A 12,654-nucleotide genomic window follows, 5' to 3' on the forward strand; every position below is an offset into this window, starting at 1 on the left:
TGCTCTACTGCAGTTTGGGTGCAGATCCATCGATTATGTCCTGCACATTGCCAAGAGTCATAGTCCTGAGTAGTAGAAGATGATTAATAGCCCTGCACGCTTGCATGACAATGGCCCCTATGGTGGATTTTCCAACTCCAACATGACTTCCCAATGACCGATAGCAACATGACTTCCCAATGACTTCCACAGTGTGATCGCCACTAGCTTCTCAGCAGTCAGTGCAGTCCTCTTTGTGGTGTCCCTGCACTAGAGGGCTGGGGTGAGCTCAGCACAAAGATCTAGGAATGGAGCCTTGCCCAGCTGAAAGTTCTGCAGCCACTGCTCGTCATCCCAAGCCTGCATTATGATGCGATCCCACCGTTTCTCACTTCTGGGCTCATTTCTCGGGCCCAGAAGAGGCACTCCCCCATTTACAGCTGCACCATGAACACCGCCACCGATCTTGAATTGGTTCTCGCAGCGTCGCCCAGCAATCTGCCCTCCAGGAAATTGTCATGTTCCCTGCAGCTCTTCTTGCGGCTCTGCAAATACCAGAGGATTATGCGTGCTGTGCTTGCAATGCTCTTGGCAATACTGCAGAGCTGTACAGGCCTCCATGCTTCTGTCAGAGATGGTGGACAGTGATAAGTCCTGCATGGGGTTGTGGGATTTTCAAAATGGGTGTCAAAATTATGGGCTAGAAATGGCATTACGGGGTGGAGAAAGTTGCAGGCTGGGAACCTGACCCCGCAGGCTCAGTAACCCCTTCATGGCTCATTTCTAATCCATCAGGTATTGCCAAAACTTCCCAAAAGACAGTGTGCTGGACAGTGGCGAGTTGCAAACTGGGATACCTATCCATTGTGCACTGCACTGAGCACCGAAACAAGCACTCCTGGTGAGTATGTGCGCTGATTCAAGGAGCCAAGCATGCATGCGCACAAGCGATATATCAACTGAGGTGGCTTTATGCCGATGTAACTTGCGTCAGCAAAAGTCTGTAGTGTAGATCTGCCCTAATACTCTGATATAGTCTTTAAGAATATATTTTCAGTATATACACACACAGCTCCTTACATAGCACCCTTACATACATTGCACAGTTATACTGATGACCAGTATGACACCGACTTTCATTTGAGATCTCGTATGACATTCTTTGGTGAACCGGAATGTACATACCAGAATCAGGAGATACCTGTAACCCCTCTGCAACTCCATGTCAGTTGGCATTAAGAGGTGCTTGGGTCACATATGTCTGGCTGGGGGAAGCACCATATGCTGGGGGAAGAACTTTGGCAGAAGGATTCCAATCCCCAAGCCTGCTGTAACTAATGTAAAAGGCAACTGCTTTGGTAAAGTCTCTACTCTATAAAAACATCCCCATTTGCCGATCTAGCCCTTGACTGGAAGACTTTTTAGAATAAAGAAATCAAGTAATCCATTCGCAGCCTCTCTCTCCCTAAAAGTGTACTAGACCTGCCTACTGCCATACCAGAAAGGCATATAGAGGCCGACCTGGTGCTATTGGCTCATGCTCCTCAGAAGCCAGCACTCAATGTTTTACTTTGTATCTTAACATCAAGTAGTGACAGGTACCTTCTCTAGCAGCTGGCTCATTGCTGGAAGGAATATGGCTGTCTGTGAATCACAGATGGAAAAGCCAGACTAGGTCATTTCCTAAACCTCCCCCTTCCAGTGCAGAATTGCACGATACTTACTAGTACTTTGTCCAATCCAATTGCAAAGGTCTATAAATGGCTCAGCAGTCAGCGCACGGTGCTAGGATTCAGGAGGTCTGAGTTCTTTTCCTGGCTCTGCTGGTGACCTCAGTCATGTCACTTCCCCTTTCTGTGCTTCAATTTCCCACCTGTAAAATGGAGGTGATGACAGTGACTTCCTTTGTAAAGCATTTTGAGATCTATGGATGAAAAGTGCTCAGTGCTACATATGAGGTCACTGTTCTTATTATTAAACCATCACCAGTCTCCTAAGTCTATTATTAACCTATCTCCCACTGGTCCAAGAGTCTTATGAAGACTGTGACCAAATTCAGCTCTGGTGCAAGCATTAACTTCAGGGGAAATTGCACCTGTTGGCACCCAGACTGAATTTGGCCCTAAATTCCCATCATTGCATGATTCTATTTTTTCTTGGCCCCTTTCCCGTTCATTTATTCCTCCCTCCCTCCCTGAAAATTGGAGAACGGAGTGCACTTTTAAATCTCCCTTCCGTGGCTTCACACACTGCTGTACAGTTCTTTCCAGCCCAAGCACCAAATATTATGTCCTGCCTAGCATAACACGATGACTGGAGACTACTACTCTGAAAGTTCTTCTTGGTCCCTCAAGCTGATTTTATTGATTCCTTAGTGTCCACAAAGCTAGAGCATATCTTCTTCTCCAAATGGTAGTTGCTTATTGAGAGTATCAGACTCCCAAAGAAGTAGTGTTCACAGCCTGCTGGTTTGTTTCAGTGGCACACAAAACTGTCATTCCTTGTGCAGCACAAAATTTGGAAAGCCTCAGGAAGAAAAGCCTCCTCTTGCAAAAAAAGCACTAGCCATAGAGTATTACTCACAAAGGCACAAAAGAGAGCTCTTTACACCTCTGAAGAATCTTAAAATTATGGCCTGATAGAACAGCCAGCAAAGAAACTTCACCCTTTATCAGTGAATCAAAGTATTCAGTAGCATTCAGTGTCTAGTGTTTCTTTCCACTACCTAGAGCCAAGCAAAGCCAAAGCTAATCGGTTGAGAGAACTGCAAATGTTTTGAAATACTGCGTGGATTAGTGGAAAGTCCAAGATTTGGGCAGACATGAATTATTGTGTGTAGCTATAAATAAATATTGTTCCCAGCTCAGCTTCTGGCCTGTGGCCAACACACCACAAATTTATAAAAAAAAAAAAAATGAATGGGTTAGTGTGTTAACAAGTGCCTGATGGACTACGAAAACCGCCCTAGGGATGCACATGCTGTACATTACCAGCTAAGCATGTTTGCAAAACTTAACTCTTTGAATATGGAACTATCAAGAGGAGTCAGCGCATTTAAAATATGCTGTGGGAGTTCAGATAACATCAAGAGCCTGATTCTCATTTATACTCAGGCCCCTTTACATTGCAGTGTAAATGAACCGTAAAGCGGGTTCAGAGTAAACTTACAACCACTTTAAGGCTCTTTTACAGTGCCAGATTGATGTAAAGGGGCCTCTTTGTGTAAATGAGAATCAGGCCCTGCATCTGAAGAATCCTACTTTGTCTCTACGGGTGCAGAAGGGATAATTTAGTGGTGTCTTAAACTTGTCTTTAAAAAAAAAAGTCTCACCTGTTGTGAATCTCATCAGGGTTTTTCTATAGGCTGCTTATCTCACTCTCCCTGAAACAAAATATATACCTCCGCTTTCTGGTAGTATATTTCCAGGGAAGGAAGAATGGCCCAGTGGATGAGACACAGGTCAGGGAAATGGGAGACCAGGATCAGTTCTCTTCTCTGCCACAGACTGCCTGCATGACCCTGGGCAAGTCACTTAGCCTCTCTTTGCCTCAGTTTCCCATATGTAAAATGGGGATTGAGGAGACAGGTGCTGCAGGGATAAAACTGCCCATTGAAACTTCAAGTAATGGCACCCCTACAATCAAGTCAGTCAGGGAATATACACACACTGCATTTCCTGGCAGAATCCCATTTGGGGAGTGACTATTCAGTATGCCAATGTTTCCTGAGCAATTTTCGCATCTCAATAGTTCTTAGATGAAGAACATCAGAGTTTAGCTTGTTTACATGTCTGCATGTGTGTATATATAGAAGGAGAATACCCTGCATTTATTATTAAGAAAACAAACTTGAATATATAGAAAGTAACAAGGAAAAACAAATCTCTTCCTGTTTGGATTCCTGTCAGACTGATTCTAGCAAGGCAGGTATTTGTTTGCATGGCTTCATGATTGCCTGATACTCTGAGTTTTGAAGGATTGGTCAATGGTTCGCTAATGCAGAAATGCCACCTTGTAGGTGCAAGAAATTACTTTAGGCTGCTAGAAGAAGGAGCAAGGACACTTTATCAATAGAACCAGAGACTTCAGAAATGAATGGGAAGGGAGTGGCAGGGGTGGGAGTGACCATGGTGACTTGGATTACACTCTGGGATGGGGGAGTAAGAACTCACTCTACCTTCTTGCCTAGGCTACCCAAATCTTAGGCTTGGTCTACACTACAGAGTTAGTCGACGTAAGGCAGCATATGTTGACTTAATTATGTCAGCGTCTATTCTCTAGTGCTGCTTCCACTGAAGTAAGGGGCCCACTACACCAGCATAACAACTCCACCTCCATGAGAGTCGTAGTGCTTATGTCAATGTAGTTAGGGTGACACAGTGTCTCTATAGACACAATGTTACGTACATTGGCTGTCAGCCCCAAACTGGATGGACATCTGTGAGCCCCCACCCTGCCCCAGTGCAGACAGCCTGAAACCTCGCTGCCGCCTCCCATGGAAGGATAGCACTAACCTGGCTGCCACTTGGACGCTCCCTGCCATCCCTCACTGTGAGGCAGCGGAGCTTCTCACCCACACCCGAATCCCTCACTGGGAGGCGGCAGTGGGCTCACAGCGAGAGCTCTCCCCTCCCACCCCAGGGCTGACAGCCTGAGCTGTGAGCCCACACCAGGCTCAATGTCACTGGAGGGAACCTACCAGTAGGGAAATTGACATTCTTGTCAGTTTCATTGATGCTATTACTTCACTTTTCCCCTCTGGCTCTGGCTGTCAGCCAGGGAGCTCAAGGTCTCCAGCTGTCAGCCCCCCCAGCTGGAGCTCAAATAAAAAGAAACTGACAAGAATGTCAATTTCACTGCTGGTAGGCTCCCTACTGTTAAATTGAGCCTGGTGCCAGCTGAGGGTTTGGGCTGTCAGCCTGGGGTGAGGTAGGGGCTTAAAGCTGTGAGCCCATACCCAGCTGAGAACTTGGGCTATCAGTGCAGGGACTGGAGTGTGGGGGACAGACCAGCTGTGAGCCCATGCCTACAGCTGAAGCTGTCAGCCCCAGGGCTGCTTGGCTCCGTCAGTGTCACAATGCCCCACTTCAGTTGGTGGAAGTGGTCCTGGTGAGGACCCGCACCACTGACAGGAGCAAGCATGGACATCAACCACCTTTTTAATTACTGCATTGACTTAAGTCAACAATTTTGTAGTGTAGACAAGGCCTTAGAGTCAGGTGCTCAGAAGTAAGCAGATGCTGCATGCCTGGTTACCCCCGACGCTTGAACAAGTGGGCAGGCAGTGGGGCAAAGATGAGCAGGGACAGGCAGTGAGTGGAGTTAGTGTACTCCCCACACCAGCTAGTGCAGCTAAGCCAATGCAGGGGGTATTGTAATTTGCTACTGTTGTAGCAAATTACAGCAACAAATTACTATCTCCTCAGAACAAAGAGCATCTCTGAGACACAGTGCCTCCAAGAGCTCCTTGGGGACTCATGCAGCCTACTCTGCGCTAAGGGTGAGTCTAAAGGCACAGTCTATCCTGTGAGTTTGAGTTCCTGTGACTGAGTTAAGAGAGTATCCTGCTTGATTACCCACTGGGGTCTCTGGTATGTTTCTCTTACACCACTTCATTCCCAGAAGCTAAATCAGCCCCTGCACAAAATGAGAAGGATATAAACATTCCACTTTTCACGGTGACCAGGAATACTGAAGGTTTGAAGGTTCTCACTCCTTTTCTAAAAGAGACATTGCTAGAGATGAGCTTAGCATGTTGGAAAACACTCCAGTGTATTAAATAAAAGGGCCACTTTCAAAGGTGATGTAAATTGGAGAAAGAAAGGGACACTTACCTGATGAGGAGGCAGGGCACAGAAGGAAAAACAACTAGCAGGAGGGTGTGAGAAGGTGTAAGATAAAACAGTTTGAGTGGTCAAGACCTCAATTAGACTTTTCATCTGAATGGGGGCAATGCAGCCTGCTGCACAGTGCCCCCTAAAACTATGTTGGGCACCGGATCTGCACTGACTCAAAAGGAAGAGTGCCAACCACTGAATCACCAGCATGACTTTTTGCAGCATGTTGGCTCTTCCTTAGGGATGAATCCAAGTCCTAATCTGGCTTAGATGGGTGTGAGATGTGGGAAGACCACAGCCCCAGGAAGTATGGCTAGATTGGCTGTGCGCCCTCTAGTGCAGGTCAAGGCAATAAATGTATTAGTGGAGCTGTGTGGATGACGCTTGTACAAGGCAAGCCTGCCCCGCGCTGGAGCCATTGGCCCTTCACTTTTAAAAAGAAAAGAAAATGTCGCAAAGAAATACAGTATTTACAAGAACTGCTCTCACTGTACTTAAAAAATAAACGTGCTTAGATAGAACAAATATTGCTACCCAGGTACTATGGGCTGAGTATGTATCACACAGCTAAGTTTTGTGTAACTGCAAGTCTGCTTCCCAGCCCTAACAGGTCTCTATTTGAAACAATGTCACTTCAGCAGACTAAGTAAGCATTAAAGCTTTCCCTAATCTGACCTTAGGTGTTCTCAGAACTATTAAAAGAATAATTTATGAAATCCCTCGATCAATTATATAATAGCATCAGTATGCATAATAACAAGGCTCAGGAGTGCTGTTACCCTTGCAAGTCAGTCATTTGCACTTTATATAGTGTTTGGTGCCGCTATCATGACAGCATAAGGCATTTTTGCTGAATTCAACACATTCTGGGGCAGAACAACTGTCCAAACAAGCTGGTATTACGCAAGGTGTGGTGCTTCTTGTACAAGGGCTCAAAAAAATGAAATAAAGAAAAAGTAACAAAAATGCACAATGGGAAAATTGTTGGAAAATCATCGTCTGTGAGACAAATAAATTGTAGAACTGGAGTGATGATAGCTGTTTGTGCTGAAAATCCCTCAATCTCACCATTCGGGAGGGTGCATGTTTCGCATGTAAACCAGACCTGGCTCTTTAAAGCCTCCAGTGAAGTCTTTCCTCAGATAAAAAGAAAAGGAGTACTTGTGGCACCTTAGAGACTAACAAATTTATTAGAGCATTCAGAGTAGCAGCCGTGTTAGTCTGTATCCATAAAAAGGAGTAATTGTGGCACCTTAGAGACTAACAAATTTATTAGAGCATAATATTAGTGATCGTGATCGTGAGTCAGTGATTGTTCCCCTCTATTCGACATTGGTGAGGCCTCATCTGGAGTACTGTGTCCAGTTTTGGGCCCCACACTACAAGAAGGATGTGGAAAAATTGGAAAGAGTCCAGCGGAGGGCAACAAAAATGATTAGAGGACTGGAACACATGAGTTATGAGGAGAGGCTGAGGGAACTGGGGATGTTTAGTCTTCAGAAGAGAAGAATGAGGTGGGATTTGATAGCTGCTTTCAACTACCTGAAAGGGGGTTCCAAAGAGGATGGCTCTAGACTGTTCTCAGTGGTAGCAGATGACAGAACAAGAAGTAATGGTCTCAAGTTGCAGTGGGGGAGATTTAGGTTGGATATTAGGAAAAACTTTTTCACTAGGAGGGTGGCGAGACACTGGAATGCGTTACCTAGGGAGGTGGTGGAATCTCCTTCCCTAGAGGTTTTTAAGGTCAGGCTTGACAAAGCCCTGGCTGGGATGATTTAATTGGGGATCGGTCCTGCTTTGAGCAGGGGGTTGGACTAGACGACCTCCTGAGGTCCCTTCCAACCCTGATATTCTATGATTCTATGATTAGTCTCTAAGGTGCCACAAGTACTCCTTTTCTTTTTATGGATACAGACTAACATGGCTACTACTCTGAAACCTTTCCTCAGATAGATCTTCAACTGTGCTTTGCGCTGAAATGGTTGGGGAATGACCTCTCCCCACCTTAGTCATTTGGTGGACAGTTAATAAAGGATGAGGGAACCTCATACGGGGGCCTGATCCAACTTCCACTTAGGTCAAAGGGAGTTTTTCAATTGATGTCAATAAGAGCTGGTTCCGGGCTATGTTTTAAGATGGTGCAGTTAAACATCATTTACATCAGGAATGCTGACTCATGAGATAGAAACGTTGGGAAATTGCATTTATGCTCAGGGAAAAATAAACATCATTTTAAGTAACCCAAGTAACTATTCAATGCCCATTATCATCACTTGGAGTCTTCACAGTGACTTCAGTAGGAGCTGGATCAGGGCCTAACTGGGGAAGTATTTTCCCTACAGGCAGCTTGGCTGGGACTTGGCACTGTTTCACCTCCCTCTGGAGTATTCAGCTGGATCATCTGTTCAGATCAGGTGGCATACAGTACACAATCAATTTCCAGTGATTGAGGCTCTGAGCCAAACCCGCTTTCAAAGGTTTTTAGACTCCTAACTAGAGCTTAAACATCTTTGAGGAGCTGGACCTTTGGGCTTTAGTGGTATCTTCGTTTTTCTCATCTTCTGCTTCTGTGTTTCTAATATGCCTTGTGACCTTCATTTTGGGACTGAATCCCACACTGGTGTGCAGCAGTGGGGTCCCACACAGATAGGTTCTTGAACTGTGCAAAACTACAGCACAGCTTACCACATTATATTACTTAACTAAATTACATGATAGTTATAGTTCTGAAATGATCTATAAAGGTTACCAGAATAACAGAGGGATGCCATCCTATTTATAGTACACTAGGTCTTAAAAGTTCCCTATCTGAAAGTACATCAAGTCTCTGTGGAGTTACAACATCAATGACATATTCCATGAAGCAAGCAAAATATAATATTTTTATAGTAGGTCTTTAAATCATTTTATGACAACAAATCAATCTTGCAAGGATTCTTGTTGGTATGATATCTCAGGAGCAAGAGTGGGAGAGATTCGGAGATTAATGGAAAATAATAATGGATCATCTCCATGAATGTGCCCTTTATTGTATCAAGCAATTGCATTCTGCTGCTGAGATCTAATTAAGCACCACCAGTCAAATTTATGATTGTGTTAATAGGAAAAAGGATTGTATAACGCTGTTAATATGTGCTCTATAATTAACGTTAATGGGAGTCGCGTGGTTAAATCCTCCCCCTGGCATCACCCTGGAAAAGTACCTCAGGGTGTATTGTTTATTTTATAACTGCAGAGAGACAAAAATACATGCAAAACCAATTGCCCATCTTAGCAATTAGTTAGGAAAATTACAGATGCCTCAAAAATCAGAGCCTATCCCTGAAATGATGTCTGACCTTGAACTCTAGCAGCAGTACAGGATTCTACTTTAATCCACTCCAAGTGGTACTCTGAAAAACATGTGACAGATGCATTTATATCTTTGTTTTTACAATGTGGCTCTAAGGATCTGAGCCTGCAAGGTGGTGAGCACTGCCTACAAATGCTGAGTAGCCTCCATTTTAATAATGGGAATGAGAGTACTCATCACCTCTTAGAAGCATTCAGCACCTTGTAGGACCAGACCCAAAGTAGCCAGCCATGTAATCTGTGCAGTATTCAGCAGCAGTGTCTTTCAGATTAGATGTAACACTGTGGGCTTGATGATCATGCCCATTAAAAATCCTAGGGCGTTTTTGCAAAGTAGGTCGGTTGGTTAAGTTCCATGTTTGGGTATTATGTTCTGCCTACCTAAAACTATCCTCAGAATTTCATCAGGAGAAATTATTCTTTGTTCCCCCTGTTTTCATGTACCTGGGTGTACAATGCTTCTTAATTAGAATACTAGCACTTTACACCCACTTTGCCATGGTATAACTTATTACACAAGGTACAGGGCAGTGGAAAATCCGGTCCTAAATCTTGGACCTGATCTACAAGGCACTTAATGGACTGAGATCTGACTACCTCAAAGTCTGTCTTATCCTCCATATCCCAGACCAGACTTTTTTTTTATTTTTTTTTTGATCAACTGAACTAAAACCAACCATCTCTCTACACCTGTTTGGCTGTTTCATGTATTTCTTTTCTGGGTGTTTCTTTTATGAAAATGTAACTGTGATAAATTTGTGGAAGACTCGAAGAACAGAGAGTTGCAAACACACAGAGGGACAGACCCAAACTGCAAAGTGACATGGAGTAAGTAGAACAGTGGGGTCACATGGTAAGAAGATTCATTCCTAAAAATTATAAAGTCCTACCCGTAAGAGAGAGAAATTAAACAGTATGGAAATAAATGTTACAAACTGGGGGTATATTCACTGCATTAAAGTGAGTTTGTTTCCATCTTATCTCCTGAATAATGCCCTAACATGACTTTTTTGTGTAACCAAGAACAATAGTGTAGGCCAGCAATAGGAAGGAAATGGTCTATAGGAAGAGCTGTATCTTAAGATGCTGAGTAACATTTTAAAAATCACCCAAGTGACTTAGGCACACAAGTTCTATTTTTAAAAGTTACTTAGGCATTTAGGAGCCTAAATCCCATGAACATAGGTTCCTGGAGGTAAAATTGTCAAAGGTGCCTAAGTGATTTAAGAGCCTGTCTTATTTTCATAAATGATTAGGCACGTAAGTCCCACTGACTTTCAATAAGTCTTAGGGTCCTCAGTGTCTGAGTAATTTTGGGAAAGGTACATAGGCTCCTAAATCACTTTGATTTTGAAAATTTTATCCATGGCTTTCAGATATGAAATTGTTTGAGAACTATTATCTTAGATTATTATACAACACAAAGTGAAAGAAAATATGATTAAAAACAAGATCATTCATCAGGCTAACAAAAACAAAGGGTTAATTATCTACAGATAATGGATTTACCAACCAAAGTTTTAATGTATATGCACAATCAAACATAAGAAAAAATACTTTATATATACATAGGAGAATTATACTAAAGAACTTTCATTAGTCTGAAAAATTATTACTCTTCCTTATCTATCCTATGACTGTAAAAAGTCTTTCCTACTGCCTCTCAACAGAGACTCATTTCAACACTTCAGTCTCTTCTATGATTTCAGGAATGTGAGAATAACCAACAGACTCCAGGCTGGAAAAAAGGTTATTCAGAGTTCCCAGCTTCTTCCTTTTTGTCCTCCACCAGGAAGTCAGAGCACTACCAGCTTAGTATCCAATTCTAAACTCTTGAGCCAGTGTAAATGTAGAAGCTCCCACCGGTCTCACAACTCCCTGACTAAACTCTCATCGGTTGGATCCCCCCAAGCAAAAGATGCTTTTGAACATGCATTGCTCAATTGCTTTAGGGAACACAATGTGGTCACCTCTTCAAATTCCAGGGCACTCTCTTACCTCATGACTATAGACGGAGCGTAAACCTGCAGTATTTACTGATGATGACTCTAGGGATATGGCCAAGGAAAATACAGTGATAAAGGAGGCAAGCAGTTCACTGGTAATGCTGTGAGCAGGGAAGGTTGTATGACTTTAGAGGCCTCTTCATGAGAAATAAGCTTGAGATCCCACCCAGAACTCTTACTCATTACAAACAGCCCAGCACCTTGTGGGCTGTTTGTAATGCAGCTTTTACACCAACGAACTTTGTGATGCAACTACTAATCACACTGTGACACTGCACACGATATTCTTCATAGTGATATTATATAGTTAGCATAATTATGATGCATTTTATGCAAGATGGGTCATGTGAGATGTCATTGAAAAGGTTATGATTTGCTGAATATGATTATCCTATTTATATGCATGAATCATTTTGTAGCTGAAGTTATAAATACTATGTATCTGTACTTCAAATGTAGTTACACCTGGGTAATGCCCACTAGACAAGGTGCTTTCAGTCTAAATAGCTGGTTGTAAAGGGCCTATGCAGGGTAATGGGCCATTAGAAAGAACAATAGGCCTTAGAAGCTTATCTCTCACCTGGTGAGCATTCCTTAGAGTGATGGCTGCTATGACTCTATAAGGACATGTGACCAGGCCACATGCTGCTGGACTCCATCCTGGGATGTCAGTATTTTTCCACAGACTGGTCTGGGAACCAAGCTTTGGGAACAAAGGGCTCCTGCCATATGCAAAAGCTATATAAGGCAGGGAGTGACATCATCTGTGGTTCTTTACTCCCCATACAAGAAGACTCCTAGAAACACCTGAGGAACAAAGACTGAACTGGGGGAAGTGCTGGACCCAGGCTAAAGGGATTTATAGCCTGTGTATGAAACACCTGGGGACTCCAAGCTGTAAAGCAAGTGTAAAGCAAGTGCAGCCTGTGTATGAAACACCTGGGGATTCCAAATGGAAAAGCAAGTGCAGCCAGTTTATATCATCTCTTAGGGTTAGAATCTGCTATTCATATCCAATCTATCTAGTATATTTTGTTTATTTGCTACGTAATCTGCTTTGATCTGTTTGCTATCATTCATAGTCACTTATTAACTATAAATAATAGATTTTAATAGTTTTTGTTTTAATCTAAACCAGTAATCTTTGACTGGAGTGCTTGGGGAAAATCTCTGCTTGGTTAGCACAAGTGTGCATTGTTCTCTTCACATTGAGGGAGAGGCAGTCTGGGTATTAAACCCATATACTGGCCAGATTTGACCAGGGCAGACAGTACTGCTCTGAGGTCCCAGGCTGGGAAGCTGGTGATTAGAGAGCCTGCATGTAACTGCAGCTGGGTGTGTCCCTACCAGTGTGAATGGTGGTGAAACTGCAGGCTGGTGGGCTTTGCAACTTGTCACAGCAGTACAGTGTGAGAGAAAGCCCAGGCTGCTGGGTCAGGGGGCTCGGTGGTACCCCAGTTTCAGGTGGCACCCCAGGGAGG

The sequence above is a fragment of the Caretta caretta genome, chromosome 14 (genome assembly GCF_965140235.1).
Source record: "Caretta caretta isolate rCarCar2 chromosome 14, rCarCar1.hap1, whole genome shotgun sequence".
Lineage (NCBI taxonomy): Eukaryota > Metazoa > Chordata > Testudines > Cheloniidae > Caretta > Caretta caretta.